This window comes from Meleagris gallopavo, chromosome 2 (assembly GCF_905368555.1).
Source record: "Meleagris gallopavo chromosome 2, MGAL_WU_HG_1.1, whole genome shotgun sequence".
NCBI lineage: Eukaryota > Metazoa > Chordata > Aves > Galliformes > Phasianidae > Meleagris > Meleagris gallopavo.
This window is the reverse complement of record NC_139405.1, coordinates 3,780,626-3,797,935: the sequence shown is the minus strand read 5'-3', so window position 1 is coordinate 3,797,935 and position 17,310 is coordinate 3,780,626. Positions and strand designations below refer to the sequence as shown.

The following is a 17,310-nucleotide window of genomic DNA, read 5'->3' as shown; positions in this document are numbered from 1 at the left end:
AACACTAAATAGCTCAGTTCCAGCTCTATTATACTTGATAATTTACATTCATTACAAACAGGGATAGGTAACCGTGGGGCTTATTATCACATCCATTACCAGCAGCACCATTTGCAAGATGCTCTACACTAAACAGACTTGTTGCTGCAGTGATACAGGCTGGGAAATTGCTTTAGACGGTATGAAGGAAGAGCACATTAGGAAGGGCAAATTAGTAGGGATGTCCTGGCTTTAAATTAGGAAAAAAAAAAAAAAAAGGAGAGGGAAAAAAAAAAGTATGTGTTACCATTATAATCTGGGCTTTTCACAATCACTACAGATGTCCCAAACGGAGCAGAGCTGAGGATGGAATGAGGGACCCACGGGCACGGGGCTTTGTGCACACGCAGCCCCATCCCTGCAGCAGTGCCAGCCCTGTGCCCAGCGCTGTGGGGCAGGCACTGAGCGGCACCTGGCCCTGCCGTGCGGGGCCCTGCCCGGCAGCTGACAGCAAAATCTCCCTGCCAGGTGGCTGCGCCTCAATTGCATCAGCTAGGCATTGTAGGGTTAACAAGGATCCAGAGGAAATCTTTTATTCATATAACACAGTATGCCTTTTGTTGATCTTTGAATAATGTTGCTTAAAATCCATTAAATTAAAATACTCTTTCAAACGCGCAGACTGCAACAGGTACAGCAGTCAGCATCCACTGCTTTCTGCTCGCCTGGCTTTGTCGTGGGCACGCTCGTTTCGTGAAAATGTGATTCCCAAAAGCAGATGATTAAGGCAGCATTTAAACCAACGTTGTTGTGTTGTTTTTTTTTTTTTTTTCCCTGGAAGTGACCTCTCAGTAGGGAGAACGGATTCCCCTTTCAGTGCAAAGCTCAGGCAGTGTACGTGCTGGGATGTCTCTCGGTTTCCCCAAAGGAGTAAATTAAAATTCTGGTGCATGATTATGAAATCTGCTTTTTCACTTGTGCGGTGGGAGGTGCGGGGGAGGAAGCAAAACTGAAAACGTAAGGGACTCCTTCACAAAGGGGCAAGCCCACAGACAGCTTCTGATTTCTCCTAAAATGTTTTACTGTCTCTAGAACATCTTCCACCCCCAATGGGTTGTAAGTAAGTGTAGTCTGCCATAGTGGCTTACCATCACTTTTATTTTTGGAGCAAAAATAGGAATTAATGATTGAACCGTATGATGGAGCACTAAAACAACCACGTTCTAAATTCAAGCGTGGGGTACGGAAGAGGCACATCACAGGGTACAGAGGAGGGACGATCGTCTCCAGTGCAAAGCTCCCCAGGAACTCAGAATGGGATTGCACAAATATAGAGGGGAAAACGTCAGCAATTCTGCTGTAAAGGCAGCGTGGCACTGGCAGAGGCTTCATGCTCCTGCCCATCACCAAGGTGCCTGGGTTATGAAGTGTGCATTTCTACCGCGATGAGATTAGAGGCTGATTCCCACAATGACAGCACTTTGTTAAAATGGAAAATTAATCTGATTTGAGAAGGCAAACGAGTGAGCTAGTAGCGCTGCTGAGGAGGCTACGATACGGAGTGGGAAGTGACTCCTGCTCCCCTCTGCGAGCTGGCAGCGTGCAGGATGAGCACTGCTGACAAGCGTGCCGCTTCGGAGCCATTCCCCCAAGGCCATCCGAAATCACACAGCAGCCCCAGCAAAAGAGCCGAGCTCTGCTCAGCGCAGCCGAGTCCATCTGCTTCCTGCCAGCCCTTTGGACACAGCTCGCTCGAGGCGACACAAACCAGCGTGCAGGGCTGCCGGATGCCCAGCTGAATCGCTGGAGAAAAGTATTTTTCCTTTCTTTTTTTTTTTTCTTCAGGGTACAAAGAGGAAAGCTTTCGGCACTGCTCAGGTTCCCCAGCCCTCATCACCGACACGATTTTCTTTTTGTTCTCGGTTTTCATTAAACCACACTGTTTTCTGAATATTAACGCTATTGCTTCAAGACAGCATCCTTTAAGTTGATTTTCTGACGACTTTGAAGTCCCTCAATGCTGAGTCATTTCAGCTATAAAAGGAGATGATGGGGATCCCAACGAGAAAGAGGAAAAGCAGAGGATAAAATTTTAATGAAGCATCAAAGCTGCTGGAGTAAACAGGGAAGGAGAACAGGGCCAGTGATGCAGGGCCAAAGCCACAGCGCAGCAAGAAAATATTTAATATTTCAAGAGCAGGCTTATGTCATATTTATCTTAACTCAACTTAGCTTTCCAGTTTTTGTTCAGTCGTCATTTTATCGGTTAAATACCTGCTGAGCCAAAAGCTTCATCAACTAACACCTTTTAATTAGATTTTCAATTTTAATTAACATAAGAAAAACCGCATGAGAAACGCTTTTGAATGTTACCTCGTTTATGGCTTGATCTGCAGCTTATTTTTATAATCACACCTTCTTCAAAGCTACGATTTTCCACTGCTTGAGAAACACAACAGCTCTGAATTTTGAGGCAGAAGCTGCTGAGTGCAATAGGCGACACTTCCTACAGCATCCATCTGCAGAGGGTACTTTGTGGCTATTCAGCTTACTCCCTCAAAACTCAACCACCACATTTCCCCCGGTTTTAATAAGGACGATTTTTATCACTCCGTTGTCCTCTCCCAAGCACAGTCACTGCTGAAATCACTCCCACACAACTGCACGCTAACACTTCCCATGTTTATCTTCACGGGGGATTCAGCCAACCATTTCTGAGCAGTCAATAAGACAAGAAGAATCAATATTTTGGCAGAGGTAAGAGTAGCTGTAAGCATGTCTCTCCATGCAGATTTGCTAGGATGCCTGTGCCATGACCTGCAGCCATCCCCTGCTACGTGAGCTGCGAGCAGCCTGCAAAACCGCAGCTCTTCGCTGGAAAATATCCACTGCAACACAATTAGCCCGTCCAAATAATTTCACTTGCTAATTAACTTTGGAAATACATGACGGGCTTGTCTTCGAGAGTTATTGTAACGGACTTAAGAGTGCACATGACACCACCAAGCTTTTTTTTTATTTTAAAACCGGATTATATGACTCAGTAGAACAGCAGAAGCGCTGCCACCTACGTGGATTAGTTACAATTAAATATTTGGGCTTTTTGCAACATTATTTTCGATAAATGCCTTGGCTTTGCCTTGGTATTTATCTGTGCAGGCACACTGTTATCTGATCCCAGCATATAATGCCATCAATATTACTGCATATTTATATTCTGCTACCTTGAGCAAGGTTTGGCTTCCAGGGTATTAGAATCCGCCTATATGAGGCAGATACTGTTCTGCAGCTCAAAACAATGACCAGCACTTCTGAATGAAAAGAGAGAAAGTGAACATTAGCACATCAAAGGCCCTGTGCTGAAAGAAGAAAAATTGCGTGATGCACACTTTAATCTTTCTGACAATCTATGCACCGACTGAACTGAATTCTATTTCTCACACAAATGTGAATGCTTGATACGAGGACATCTTTACCAACAGCAAAAAGAACACAGAGGGGCATGCAAGCACAGTCTTTGAACTTTTAAAATATGGATTAACAAGCAATAATATTTAACTAGCGAGAGAACAGCCTCTTTCTTGTCCCTCTTAATAAACCCAAATCATGTAAAAACACTTTTCATAGGTGACAGACATACTGACAGAATGTTAGAAATACTTATATGCTGAGTTAAAAAACAATCTAAGACATTTTCCAGTGAATGGAATACAAGCAACATCGCAGTCTTCAACTAAATGTCTATTATTTAACATCAGATACCCACCATAGAGCAGCCTTAAATGTAATTCACTTAATTAGCACTTCTATTTAGCTAAGGGCAGAACAGGACTTGTGTTTACATGCTTAAAAGGCAATACTGCTAGAACGTGTATGCTGCACACATTTACACTAATCACACTCATCCTGCTGCAGTAAGCTCAGTGATTTCTGCCCTTCACTCTTCTCCCCACAGCCACACAGATCAGCACTTGCCTGGAGAGGGACCAGGGGGACAAGCAAAACAAGCCAAAGGCATGATTTTCTCAGCTCCTTTCTTCACCAGGATGCTCTGATTACTGCTGAAATTTCACCAAAGTCATCTGTGCAGTTTTTTCCTGCTGACTACAGCTGAACTGCTGGGCTCAAATGCTTGCAGAGAGCACGGCGACTGTGTCCCAGAGCTTTCTTCCTGTAAACAAAACTGCATCCTCCTGACTAGATGCTTGTAAAGGAATGCCACAGCTTTACAAGCAAGCCCTGCTAGATGCACACAATGAGTGAATTTGTTACTCCCTCCTCTAAAAAAAAACACATTTAAATCACTGGGTTGTGACTCAATCACAGCCATTGGAATTATGTCTCAGAACAAGCCAAATAAATCACAACACTCAACATATGAAACATCACAAATGGAAAAGGTTGAGCCAGAGGAGCTCAGACCCGATCCTTGGCACAAATCAACATATTAATATACGCATTTCTCAAAAGGTCTGTGAGAAATCATTCTCACACATATGCCCGAGTCCTGAGAGGGAATTTAAAGCTAACTGGGAGCATTCTGTTTTGGGACCTCGGAAACACTCAGTGTTCAGCTGAGACTGGTCCAAAAGACAGTAACTCAAAGAAAACCCACAGTACAAGATCAGTGGGGCTGGGAACTCTAACAAAATAGAAAAGGTTGTCTTTTCCCCACCTTAGACATTCATCTGTGATGAAGATAAACAAACAAACAAACAAAAAAACCAACAAAAAACCCACAAATAAACCCCCAAACCAACTTGTGAAATTAGAAGGCAGGCGATGCAGGCCGCTTTTCCAAACAGTGCAGCTGCAGCCCCATGCCCCGGGCTTCTGTTTCACTACGTTTCCCTTCTCTAGGGCACGGTCTCACTCAAAGCACTGGCTGAAACGCGTGCTGCAGGAGAACAGAGGGCCTGGCCCAGACAGATGGCCTGCCCTGGGATGCTGAAAGGGATTCTGAGAGTTGAGCTGTATGACTTCATTCTCGTCCCGAATATTTGAGGCAAAGCCCAACCACAGAACTACAATGCTGTATGATAGAGAAGAGCCAGCAATGGGCCAGGAATGCAATAAAAGGTGTTTTTTTTTTTCTCTCTTACTAATTACTTGAGCTCCAGAGTTACTCGTGAGAGTAATCTGACGTTCTAATTTAGTACAGCTATTTGGCTACGCTAGAAATCTTCTAGCACTGCTTCTCCTAAAAATCCTCACATTTGAAATGCAGCCTTTTCTCTCTGGTCAGGGAGCAGAAATTGACTTCCATCTTTAAAAACCGTTTGTTCCTTCTGCATAAATCACTGCCTCACCACGTCCTGCACAGCCAGATAGCGCAGCAGAAACACCCCAAGCATTTAGGAATTTCTGTCCTACTGCTTTCTCATTCTTTGCTGCTCTGGACCATTATTACCACAGTCCCTGTGATACCTCCAGCAGCACTGGCAGATCCACTCAGCCCTAAAATCTCATTATACTGACTAGTACAAAAAAGTAACAAAGCTGTCTCAGTCCTGGTGCTTTAAATGCAACAAAAAGATGAAACACAAGGGGAAGAAAATGTGCTTCTGCCCACGCTGTCTTTCTCATTTTCTTCCATTAAATGCTAAACATAAGAAAAACACAACATTTTGTTTACTTGGTCTCTGTATGCCTTCTTCAACAATACCGGGGAAGATTAAAAATTGTTGTCCTGGGCATTAAAAAGGATGATAAATTCCACGTGAGCTTTTCGTCTGCAGTGCCTGTATTGCAGAGATTGTAACTGATACCTAAAAAATGATTCCACAAGTAGAATCTCTCTGCTCTGCTTCATGAAATCCGAGGACTTTGTGTGTTGACTTTTGGGATTCCAAAATGCACGTTGCTGTGGTATTAAAAAAAAAAAAAAAGAAGAAAAAAAAAAGGAAATGCTGGCATACAAATCCTACCCTATTCAACAACTTGAGAATACTAAGAGCTTTTACAAGGCAAAGAACACGTTAAAAGTTCATTAATTAAACAGCGCTTGTGAACAGATGGAATGGCTATCTGGGCTCTAATTACTGTAAGTTGGTACAGAGGTTTGCAGACCTTAATGAGGTTCAATAAAATGAATGATTACACATCAATCACAATTAGAGAAACCTGTAAGATGAGCTGAATTATCATGGCAACAAGTCATAAAACACGGGAGCACAAAAAGCAGCAGGCTCTGCAAAAGCTAATCAGGAAAATGTTTCTGCTTTAAAAGAGTTCTGCTGGATTTGAACAATTCCTCCCTATTGCCAACCCCACAAACGTGTCGGCTGCTTTAACTGGAAGGGTTCTACCATCGTTCTCTTTCGTCTGGAGAAGTGCTGAGCAAAGTGCAGGGGAGGACAGCACCGAACGAGTTGGCAAAAGGAAAGCAAACCAGGCGATGCTCTGCAACATAAGTGGCTAAGGAAATGAAGGGAGCAGGAATTTTCTGTCACACATTAAACACATTACTGAAAATAAAGACACTGATGTGCCTTTTTATCTTAACGGTGAAACGAGGATGTCAAACAGCAGGTAAACAGCCTGCCTAAAACCAGAGCAATGAAACAACTACCAGCAGCTACCTGGAACACCGGGGTGAGGTTATTCACAGCTGCTAGGTGCAGTGCAGCAGCTGTTTCTGTCGTGCCAAACCTTTACCATCACATGGAGTTGCATCTAGCAGTTAAGGACAGAAAACAGATCATATTTTACAGCTAAGGACAGAAAACAGATCGCAGCCCCTTCTGTTTCTTACCCCTGGATCTGCCCTGGGAAGCAACGATGTCAGAGCCCAGTGTCCCAGCTGTGCCAGGTGCTGGGGAGAGGAAGGCTGGGATGGGGACAGGCATTCAGAGTGAGGGGAGGAGTTGCCTTGTGATGTGCAAAGCCTCCAAGCACCAGCTTCAGAGCTCATTCCCCCAAGGAACAGGCACAGCTCTGTGATAACCTTCTTGGTGCTTCTATCCTTCCACCCCCTTAATAGCGCTGCTCTGGGAGGCACGGCACCCAAACACTCCAGAAGCCAGCTTCCAATACCAGGAAGCTCATTAGTCATGGGTATGACACAAATTAAGGTAAGATCTTTCAGCTTGAGAAAAAAAAAAATAAATGCTTGAGGTTACGTGATATATTTTAATGACTTCACCTTCACAATGCTGCACTTCTGGCATCACAGCTTTATAGCAACGAAAAGCTGAGCAAACTCCAGGCTTGGTTCAGTGATAATGCAAACAATTCTAAGTGAAATCACTGCTATGGAAACAACACTACTGAAAGATGGGCAGGGGAATGCCAGCAAAGCCAACAAATTACAGAATAGCAAGGTTTTGTACATCATTCTCGTTGTTAAACAGCTGACAAGGAACGAGATGGATATCCTAAACTGGTACTGATAAGCGTAGGTGTGCAGCAGAAGGTAGGGTTTCTAAAAGACACCTGTCCAAGCCAACTGTGAGACAGGACTAAAAAACTGAAAATTAACTATTTATTTTTTTTTTTTTTAATCAGAAAATGCTGTTTACTCAACACTTAGTATTAGATTCAAGAAATTATTAAAAATTATAAGACAACTGCAGTTATTTTAAAATACACACAAAAAGATAATACCGATGAAAGAAAACATGAAGATGAATATGCCAATGAGCCCAGAATGAAAAAGCATCTTTCTCCTATTCCTCTCTGTCTCCAAGCTTTCACCCCCAACCTAAAAAAACATCTCCAGTAACAGGATATTTCAAAACTTTTTCAACTGCCTGTAGAAGGAAAATGTTTCTTTAAGGAATGATACAGGATTACAGTGATGCTCATTACGATAGCATTTGCAGAATAGCCATTTACATCATGGACCCCATTTTCTGAATGTCAGGTTCATAGGAACAGCAGGCTGCAGGGAGGCCAGGGGAGATCCGGTCTCATCTCCTCACAGCGTGGTCAGCACTGAATTCTGAAGCTCACTTTTGCTAAGAGGGAAACGACGCCATTAAAAAAATTCCAACCAATTAAAAAAATTCAAAGCTACACTTCTAGTTCTTCCTGTAGAGAAAACAATTTCTTAACTTTTGAATGAATTAATTACAGCACACATAGCTGTACATGAGAAACAAGTTTTCTTTAGAAAAACAGGAGAAGTTTGACAAAAAGAACACAAAAGTACTTAGAAGATTGTGTGTTTGCAGTATTGCAAGTTCCTTTGCAGTTGGGTATGTGTCCATGAGGACGCACAGATGCATTCCAACTGGTGGCCTGCACCCTGCGACCCACAGAGATACACACACACATCTCAAAGACTCCAGACTGCCTGGGGGACGGAGACTGAGGCTTTAAAGTTGGCAGCAGGGCTTCAGGAGTGGCGAGTGGCCATCATGTGCCCACAGCAGGCCAGCACGTGGTCCCTGCCCCCCTGTAGCTCCCAGCGTCTCCCAGGTGGGAGTGCTTTGGTCAGGACTCTCCTTACAAGTAGCATCCTGCGCAGGAGCTGGACCAGCACCCAGGGCTTCTCCAGGCACAATCCCAGCTCCCCAGGAGTTAGTCCAGCTGGGATGAGGCCATCTCCACACCTCCTCCTGCATCCCTTTGTTCTTTTGTTGTGATGCAGTAAGTGCTTTAGTTTTTTCTCAGTTTTGTGATTTAATTGGATGATCACACTGTAAAAATTAAGACCTATCCTCTTAATCTAAATTACGCAGGGTAATTCCACATAATTTTATTAAAATGTAGGAATGATCGCCGTACGTTCTGCACAAAGGAATTAGTCTGGAGGGCTAAGAATGAGCACGAGTGGGACCAGCAGCTCCCTCTAGTTGGAAAGCAAGTTATTTTTCTTCCCAAAAAGTGTAAGGGAAAACACAGGCAGATATTAAAATCTATTGCAATAAATGGCTAGGTAACTCGCACTGCAATACACGGCTGCTGGACAGCGCTTTGATTCTTTTTGAATTCAGAATGAGTTTTTATTATCCGAGCCGAGTTCCGGCTACTATTCTACTGTGTAAATACCAAAGAATAAAAAAGTCCCCACGCCTCACGACAAATCCACTTTGGAACAAAAAGAAGATCCCTGTATGTCAGAGGAGTGTTTTGAGAGAGCAGCATTCTACAGCATTTTAAAACAACCGTTAGGACTTGCATACGCTTTAAATAAATATAGGGTTTCGTTTATTGATCCAGAAGCCACCTCCTTACATTTCCAAGGCTTTGAAACTAAAGAGGAGGCTTTTTAGCCCGAGGGGTTAAAAGTGTGGGTGTGGAAGTGGGCTTTTGTTAGAAAAATTAGCAATGCTATGAGTCATTGTGCATTAGCGGCAGAATAGTTTTGCATCTTGTATGAATCCAGACACCATATGCCATGCGAGGGCCTGCTACTTTATGCGGTGCCGCTGCTGCCGGGCGGCCACGTGGGCATCCCCAGCGGAAAGGCTGTCTGTGCGCGGCGGCGGGCGCAGGAACCCGGTGATCCGGACACGCTGGACATTGTCGCGAGCAGCAGGAACAGCTGGTAAGCTAGCGGAGCTCGCCGAGCGAGCAAAGACAGCGCCGGCGCCCAGCCAGCATGCTAATGAGCGTGCACAAAGCCCTGCGGCCGCGGCACGCATCCTGCCTGGCTTGGGACCCTCTGCTCTGCTCCTCCGAGGGATCCCGGCCACACCGATGGGACGGCCAAAAGGCGAACGAAGACACCCCGAGGAACCCGAAGTGCTGGTGAGAGTTTGGGAACGAAGTACTAAAAGATGCAGCGGAGATTTCAGCCACGCAAATCCTCATCAACTTAACAGGGGTGGAACAGCCAAATTAGCACTGCTTAGTTTGAAAACGCAACCCACAACTGTGCATCTGCATGCATGGAAAAAAAATGTAAGTTTAAGTAAAGTGTCTGCCTGAATCTTCCTTTTCAGCTGCTGTCAGCACAGGAAGAGAATCATAGAATCACAGAATGGCCTGAGTTGCAAAGGACCTCAATGCTCATCCAGTTCCAACCCCCTGCTGTGTGCAGGGTCACCAACCAGCAGACCAGGCTGCCCAGAGCCACATCCAGCCTGGCCTTGAATGCCTGCAGGGATGGGGCATCCACAGCCTCCTTGGGCAACCTGTTCCAGTGCCTCACCACCCTCTGAGTGAAAAATTTCCCCCTAATATCCAACCTAAATCTCCCCTGTCTCAGTTTAAAACCATTCCCCCTCGTCCCCCTTGCCCAAGAGGCACTGGTTAACCACAGCTCAGGTGCTGATGTGGTACAGAATGCAGCACCCAGGGCCCTGTCCATCTCTCAAGCTCACACCTGACTACAGGAACTTCTCAGTTATGAGCAATACTACACCACGCTGATCTGCCACTGCAACTTGAATTGAAACCAGCAACCCTTCCGCACAACTCTGGATTGATTTAGGACAGGGGAGTTTAAAGAAGCATTTGAAAACCCCACCTTCTGCAAAATTATTCACGTGCAAATAAAATGTTTTCTTTACTCCATTTCTTTGGCATTAACAAGAGTGTCATCCAAAGCAGCAGTTCCTCCATGGCGGTGAGTTAGGATTCAATTCCCAGTTCAAACCCTGGCCTGCTGCCTGCATTTCTCCAGAAAGACCCCTGACTCTCCAGACTTTAGTAGGGATGCAGCTGTGTACTCTGTATGAGCACATCAACGACTGTATGAGTACATCATTTAACATATCTAAAGTTCACTTTCCTTGTTTCTGACACACTGAATTCACTTTTTATTTTAAAGAACATTATGCTCATGATGTCACTGAATCACAAGCTCTTTTTTAGGACTGTTCACCAAATCACTTGGCAGATAAAAGCCTTTAAACTTGTTGGAGTTTACTGACTTTTACTGAACAGAGGCCAGGTAAGGAATATTTCAGCAGAGAAAATACTTGGAAATCCCAAGCAGAATTTCAGTAGTGATTGGTGAGGGAATGGACTAGCTGAGAGCAATGCAAGCGGAGAATGTGTTTGGGTGTGGATAACAAATTGCAATAACCATTATTTTTTCAGTGGGAATCTCCCACATGAGGAACGATGGACCAAGGGAGCTAGGATGGCACGAGTTGTTGTTGCAATAAAAGTTCCATGAATAAAGAAAAGACTGCCTTCTCTTGCACTGTCTGGAGCTCAATTCACTTTTTAATCAACTACTTACACACCATGCAACCTTCACTACTGCCTGCCTTCCCTCCTATAAAATGAAGAGAACAGTTAGCAGTGATGTGGATGCAGGATGTGTGCGTTACAAGGGACATGGGCAGGGATGGGTACGTAAGATGCACACACAAAAATACAGGAACTTAAACCCGTTGTGTCCATATGTCACCACGGAACGTGCAAAGTTCAGACCTGTGGAAGCATTATGCACTCCTTAGATATTCACAAGTGGGCCGCAGTAGATTTCTCCGCCAGTCTATGAAGAGCACTATGAATAAGAGCTGAAGAGCCGCCTTCACAATCCCATGTAATGCCACCTAAAAGCTTTGCCTCGCATGACTTATTACGGGCTGCGGCAGATTAGAGGCATCGATCGCTGCCTGGACAAGGCTGTGCTGTGAGCAGGGGAGGCAGAGGAGGGAGGCGGTCGGCCATCGATCGGCACCGCTCCGAGGGCTCTGCGCACTTCTGCCAGCCCAGGCCTGGGGACCAGCAGCACGGCAAGCACGCTGCTCTCCAGACAAAGCAGGGCAGGAGCGGCCGCAGATCTGCCTGCGAGCCAGAAGCCATCATTTGGGCAGAAAACTGTCAGATGCCGTGTCATATAAATTGTCACAGCTCTCGTGACACATGCTTTAGAATTTCATAGTCATTTCTAACAGCATCTACATAGCCCAAGGGCATGACTTCTTTGGATGGAAGGAGGGAAACAAATTATGAACTCCTCTCTAAAAAGATTAGCAGGCTTTCCATTTCACTTGCGTGGTGCAATCAAGCACCTCTTTATAACAAGAATACAGCTCTGAAGGCAAGCTCAGCGAAACGCAGTTTGAAAAGTGCACCAACCATCTTTTCAGACACCTTACAACACACGTGACGAAAAAAATGACAGTCATTTACACAGCTGACTCAGCCACCGCAAACAGTTCTTCTTTAGCCTGACCACTCAGGTCAATCGCTCCACGTTAAGTTAATCATAAACTGGTTTAAGCCAACAGAAGCTGTTCATTCTGAAGTCAAAGCTGATGATCTTCTCTTAAGCTCGATATTGTAGATATTAACTTACAGTAGATAGGATCATATCTGGATACAGCGTAAGGAGTTAAAGTGGTGGGGTATTTTTGTTATTATTACATATTTAGATGGTCTTTGATTTGATCCTCTTGAGCTGCTTGTTTGGTATGGGTAAGCAGGCATGCCATGCTCACTACAGTGCATAAACCGTTACGAGTTATTCACACAGCAAATTACCTCTCCAAAGTATGGGCTGTTTTCTCCTGGCCCATAGGGTTGCAAATCTTAAGCAGGGAAATGGTAACATCCAGTGCTCAGATTCTATGTAAAGCATATGCATCCTCCTAGTGCTTTTTGTTTGTTCTAGTGCACAGACACGGCCAGCGTCTGCTGCACAGATGCACCAAGGCACAGATGTATTATGTTGCAGCAATGCACTGAGGACGTCCGAGGTAAACTAAGGAAGAATTTACATCTCACTTTCAGACTTTCCTCTTTGACTGAACAGCAACAACAACAACAAAAAAAAAAGCAGACAACTTTGGAAACAATATCTCAGCCTGCAATTATGATGTCTTCTCTTTTTTTCCCGCTTGCCAGACTAAGCGTATTTGCGATCAGCCTTTATGGAATTCTATTTCTATTGCTGAAAGAAAGGTAGAAGCAGCACAGCCTATATTAGCTGTTCCTGATAGGATTCCATCTGCAAGAACACTCTCCTAGCTACCTGAAGCATTGTTCTGATAGAAAGCGAGCAGATGAGCCTGCATGCCCCCCCTCCCGTGAGTTATTTCTTCTTCCCCTTAAGAGCATCTCAACACCATACCCTAGTCAAAATGCTACAGAACAGTATGAAAAAAACCAGGAATCAAAAAGCAGAATATTATTTTTTCAATTAAAAAGAAACTTTTTTTTAATTGAAGAGTGAAACAAAGACGTGCACATGTACATTCAGGCACGCAGGTCTGCCTCACAGACCTCACCTCTGTGACAGCAATCCACCAACATCTCTTTATCGCTGTGACCATTACTCAAACTCTGCCAAGCTTTTCTTTCAACTGAGGATGCAGTTAGAACTTTTTTCTAAAATAAACCAGGTCTGGTATAATCTTTTAGCCAATGGGATCTGAAGAACAGCAGTCTTATTTTGAAGATAAGTTTGCACAATTATTGCTGTTATTATAATTACTATCAAAACAGGAAATAAGAAAGGATCTTCACCACTATTGTTACTAAGAAATGTGTGAGATGGGAAAAAATAAGCATCCTGGTTATAACATTTTGTAAGTAAAATCCGAGACTAATTTATAAAACTCTCAGCAGGAACAATTTAATTCAAGGAGCAAGGAAATGACATCCTTTGAAAGACAGTGTGGACCCCATGTTAACAGAATTTCCCATTCTTTTTGCTCAGACACCGTTATCCCTTGATGCCAAAATCTTTCTGGAGCAGTAAGTTACAGATCAACCACTGAAGTGGTTGCAGGTTTAGTTTCTAAGCTTAAGTGCAAGTAAATCTCCAAATGTGGAAATGTAGCCATCACCTTAAACAGCAACTATACATCAGACTCATAATAAAGTATTAAGTACAAACCCTGTTTTTTTCCCCAGCATTTATTTTCACAGATAAGACCAGCTCTCAGTGATGTACTCTGCTACAGACTGTGCAACTTAGCACAGAATGGAGGAAAGTTCGGACAAGCTTTTCCGACATACAACTAATTTTATATTAAATGGAAAAAAAACCAAAGACGTAGTTTATAAGTAAAAAATCAGAACCTCCATCATTTTTTGAAACATTCAGTGTTGCTGGGGCCTGAATGGACACTTGCTCAGCAGGTCATGCTCAATAGACCAGTCCTTTGGCTGCAACCAGCTGATACCTTCTCCAACTGCATTTGCCTGAGCAGTCTGCCTTCCATCCCAGGCACGCACTCTCACTGCACTGCAAGTGCCAGAATCTCAGTGCTCTGCCTCTGTACTTGTTGCTTCTCTCCTATCCCCGGATGCTGTGATGTTGTTGCAGTGCTACGATCTGGTCCTGCAGATCACCGCCTAGTTTCCACCAGAAACTCAAGGGGTCCATTTGGTGCAGCCAAGGTTTATTCACATCATTTGCTCAGCTCAGATGCCAGTAACATAGACAAATATACACATTTTCATCCTATAATTTTAGGAAAGTTTAAGTATTATTTTTTGGTGTTTCCAAGTAATCTTAAGCCACCTTACTGTTTGTGATTTCCATAAAATACACAAACGTATTCAAAATAATATTGACTAAAAAAGCAGCCTGGTGAAGCTGCTGAAACACATTACCTTGCACTCAACAGTTACTTGAGGATAGTGAGAGCACCAATTAGTACAGCCTGCGGCCACTCAGCCTCAATGCTTCAGTGCACCAAGAATGAATGCACTCCTGAAAAAATGATTATTTTGAACATATACTAATGTACAATCATCCATTAATGTGCAAACATTACAGCAGTGGCACAGAAAATTGAGCTTGTAGCATTCAAGACAACTCAGCTATGTGTAACTACGCTGCTTTTGCCTGCCTGCAATGCCATCACACGTCATTTGGCACACACAAAGAACTTGTAGCCAGAACGGCCTTGAACAAAAGTTTAAGTATAGTTAATTATTTTTTAATGAATATTTCCCTCACCCTAATGAATTCTGGAAAACAGAAACACTCACCTAACCCCCCCCCCCCCCCACCAGACTAAACAACCCTGTGTGCTCTGCCATAGTTACCTTTCTCATTTTCAAAGGTATTTCCAACAGAAAAATGTATTTGGGTACAACACTGGAATTTGTGTCATCGTGACCAAGGGATTACAGTGCAAAGCAGCTCTGTGGTCCTGGTCCCCATGGAAACTGGATTCAGATGCTGTCCTTTGCTCACTGCAGCGCCCAGCTCAGAGCCTTTGTGCCTGATGAGATTTCTTCCCCAACCTTCCAGCAACAGACCTCACCGCTTCCTCCTGACTCTTTCCTAATTGAGATGCAAATTAATCTCTGTGGCTGATTACACTTCCCTTAAAGCCTCTGACAAGGGCAGCTGGAACCAGAGTTTGCGGACTTCCCTACAAGTGACTTCAGCTGTCACTACTGACAGGATGCTGCCAGACCCAGCAGCACGCGACCCCACAAAAGTTATGTCTCAAGTGCTGCCAAACATCACCCTTCCCTTTGCTGGGATTATTGCTTCTTACTTCTCCCTTCCGTACTATTTTTTGGCAGTTATTTCACCTTTGAGATATTTTCCTTCACAGTATGACAAAGTCACTGAACACTTTTATTTGCTTTTTACATTTCTGGGGCTGCTTTTCTCATTTCTCCAAATTACAGCTAGCAAAGCAACATCAGGGAGCAAACTCATTCACTGAGCTTGCACACTCTGGGAGCTACAAAGCACCTCCTTTTTGGAATATAAAAATCTACATTATACCTTCTGGCTCACAAAAATACTTAGTGTATCTTTGTTCTCATAGGGAACAACTACTGTTGACCTTTTCAGTGAAAAAAGTTTCATTTTTTATTATTAAAGTTATGGATGTGTTTTTCTCCTGCTCCAGTGCCATCCTGATGGGACCTTCCCACTATGATATCTTTGTCCTGTTTCAGAAATCCCTCAGTTCTCTTTCATCCATCAAATAGAGATGTAGCAGTCAATCCACTACAGATGTCACTGGTACAAAAGCAGACACAAAAAAGGAAAACAAAAATCTGGGGACAGATATGGTTTCAGATAGACCTCAAACATATGCTGAGAAGTGGCATGTGCTGTCACGTTCGTGCTGCTTGTGTTTCACTGCAGACAATGAAGGGCCCAGAAGGGGACCCTGCAGGAAAGTGGGAGCACAGCAAACTGATGACAAAACACTGAAAGCCAAAAGATGAGCGGGATGCAGAAATGAGAGGTGGTGGTGGGATTACTCAAAGAAGCATTAGTCTCTCTTCATTCTAGTGCAGTTTCTTATGTTACTTTTACCACAGTATCTCATTATTACAAATTACCTATACAAGCAGATGGATTAAGCTGAATTCTGCATAGAAGAACATCAGTCATTAGCTAGAATTCTCTCATTAAACAGAAGTGGAAAACCTGGCAAGTTTTGAGTCCTCTGTTAGGTGCTGCCATGACTTTGCAACTGATGTACTGAATTCAAATGGTCATGCAACAACCACCAACTGGCTTTGTTTTACACACGAAATGGGTAAATAATGAAGTTAAACAGAATGAGTTTATCTAACTACAGTGCTACTTTTAATTTCCTGCAGCACATATGGGGTACAATTCAGCATTTTTTTAACAAAGAATATTTGGAAAATATTGTGTTTTAAAAATGTGCATCTCAAAGTAATTAATCAATACTGTTTCAAAGATCAAAGCACTTCCAAACTCTTTCTCAAACTCCTACCAGTAGAAAAATTCTCAAGTAAAACCTTTCCCAAAGAAAACTAAGTGAAGTGAGTGCTGTTACTGACAAAACTAATATGATTAACAAAACGAGCTATGAAACATTTCTAGCATAGCTATGGCATTGTGAGAAAATCCTAAAAACAATGAAACCAGTTAGTCTGCATATCATATAAGAATAACCCAGTTAATATGTACATCATATAAGAATAAAAGCTTATGTTACAATCTGTAGAAGAGATACCATCTAGCTATCTTCCAGCAACTATAAGAAAACATTCTGAAAACCCCCAATTACAGAAAGTGTTTGATTAAAAATGGAATTAGGGAACCGAAATATCTGTCTCAGAAGCCAAATCCTATCTGTCTTACTAATGTAACAGGACCAACCAAACTGGACTACTTTCTTATATCAGGTAAGAACACAACTGCTATCTGTATATTAGCTTAACGTACACTGTAGATAACTTCTATTACCAGGAAATAAAATGGAATAATATCACTACTTACTGTTCAAAGCATCAGTGTAAGTCCAAATCCACTTGTTTGCCTGCTGCTGAGAACATTCTTGTGATCTTATTTTTTTTAAGCACTGAATGGCAGCAGGGTGTGAATGACTCTTAAAATTGAGCTTGACACGCAGAAAGCTCTGACCTTTTCCAGTAAGTGTTTTCACTAATGCTTACCTCCTAGCAGCAGTATATTCAGAAGAACCCTACCAAGGGAAACTTTGCATCATCAACAGGAAAGGATAC

The 17,310-nt window shown here is 43.3% G+C and overlaps 1 protein-coding gene and 1 long non-coding RNA gene across 6 annotated transcripts in view; both read right to left on the bottom strand.

Annotated features, from left to right (window-relative positions):
- RALGAPA2 (Ral GTPase activating protein catalytic subunit alpha 2) overlaps nt 1–17,310 on the bottom strand; it is a 121,517-nt gene that overhangs the window by 26,168 nt on the left and 78,039 nt on the right. The window lies entirely within an intron of this gene.
- LOC146544842 (uncharacterized) lies at nt 815–17,304 on the bottom strand. The gene is made up of 2 exons (XR_014881802.1): nt 14,449–17,304; nt 815–14,296 (listed from the first exon to the last, which is right to left on the bottom strand). It is a non-coding gene; the product is annotated as an uncharacterized LOC146544842 (long non-coding RNA).